This window comes from Mus caroli, chromosome X (genome assembly GCF_900094665.2).
Source record: "Mus caroli chromosome X, CAROLI_EIJ_v1.1, whole genome shotgun sequence".
Taxonomy (NCBI): Eukaryota; Metazoa; Chordata; class Mammalia; order Rodentia; family Muridae; genus Mus; species Mus caroli.
This window is the reverse complement of record NC_034589.1, coordinates 122,759,911-122,761,347: the sequence shown is the minus strand read 5'-3', so window position 1 is coordinate 122,761,347 and position 1,437 is coordinate 122,759,911. Positions and strand designations below refer to the sequence as shown.

The following is a 1,437-nucleotide window of genomic DNA, read 5'->3' as shown; positions in this document are numbered from 1 at the left end:
GTTGCTTACAGGGTCCTGGGTGATTAATTACAGGCACACGGGCTCCTTACCAATACCTACATCAATGAAGAAGTTATCTTTTTCTCCCCCCCAGTGACTGACTCTTGTTTTCTTTTCTTTTTTTTTATTAGATATTTTCTTCATTTACATTTCAAAAGAAGTACTTGACTATTGGACAACTTTTGGCTCGCTGAACAAAAAGGCAAGTGAACTTTATTCCCATCCCCCCCTCTGACACCCATCATCTAAGAGAGTGAGCAAAGATAGACTAGACGGAAATGGCAGAGGAGGGGCATCCAGTAGGTCCACAAACTCTGCTAACTCAGGAGGAAATTCCTCCAGTGCCTTAAGGCTTTGGTTCCCAGAACTCTCTACTGTACTACTTGGCCCTCTGCTCAAATAGCCCTGAGCTCGGTGCGGTCCCTTTAAGAGTCCAGCTCCTCCCCGCTCCAGGGAAAGTTGCAGCTTTTTCCGCCTCCTGGGAGGGTTGAGTAGGGCCGGCCGCCCGGGTTGCTGGTCTAAGTCTTTTTGGAGCTAGAGACCCTTCCAACCATTTGGCACCTGGACCTTTGGTCACCTAGTAGCACCTGTTGCAGGTGACAGGTAGGTGGCAGCTAGTATCTGAGAGCACCCTCACCCTCTCTCTGTCTGGGACTTCTTGGACTCCCCCAGCCCCGTGTCTCACCCCCACTTCGGGGGCGTGTGTCCTGTTGTACCTTGTGTGAGGTCCCTGTCCTCCCTCCCCAGCTGCCACGCGGGCCCTTCTGCTGTGTCCGCGTCTAGGGACCGCACCCCCACGCGGTGCCTCCCGTCTGCTCCAGGCGGTCCCTCCCTGCCACTTTTCCTTCTCTAGGGCTGCTTCTGCCCCTGTTCCCTTGGACGGAGTTTGTGGGAGCTGCCTCTCCACAGGTATCCTTGGCTCCGCGCGCCCCAACTCCCTCCCCCTCCGCCCCCTCCGCTAGCCTTGGCCCCTCTAAAGAGCTGGCCCCTGGCGCAGGCTTGAACAGGCTTCTAGTGGAGCTGTATCCTCGGACTTGGAGGCTAGTCACCTTTTTGGTGACCTCGCTGGACTTGACTGTCCAGCTCCTTCTATGGCCCCTCGCTGTTTCTGAACTCCAGACTTCTGTTTTCCTAGCTTCACCTTGTCTCTTCACCACAGGTACGGACTTCAGGCAAGTTGACTCTTGAGTTCTACCTCAGTGGGTTGGTTCCCTTTGGGCATGGAGCTGGAGCCCCAGCTGTGTAGGTTAGAGCTCAACTCCTTTATCATGCCCCCTTCAAACAGGCTGGGGGGTTGCTCCTGGCAGAAGGACACCAGTGTTCCTCTAGCCTGGAGAGGATGATGAGCACTGAGAGGACACTGAAGGAGATGGATGGGCTCTAGGAGAAGTTGATGGTAAAATAATTTGGTTTAAAATTCTGATAGCTTGAAAAGTG

The 1,437-nt window shown here is 53.9% G+C and overlaps 1 protein-coding gene across 5 annotated transcripts in view; it reads left to right on the top strand.

Annotated features, from left to right (window-relative positions):
- Positions 1-452: 452 nt before the first annotated feature.
- Positions 453-1,437, top strand: part of Sytl4 (synaptotagmin like 4) — a 46,643-nt gene continuing 45,658 nt past the window's right edge. For 3 of the 5 annotated variants that reach the window (XM_029472916.1, XM_029472915.1, XM_021153156.2), the window contains exon 1: positions 453-603. The gene's annotated coding sequence lies outside the window, so the exon portion shown is untranslated. Of the gene's footprint in view, positions 604-877; positions 910-1,437 lie in introns of those variants that run through there. The other 2 variants (XM_029472913.1, XM_029472914.1) reach the window with 2 other exon arrangements.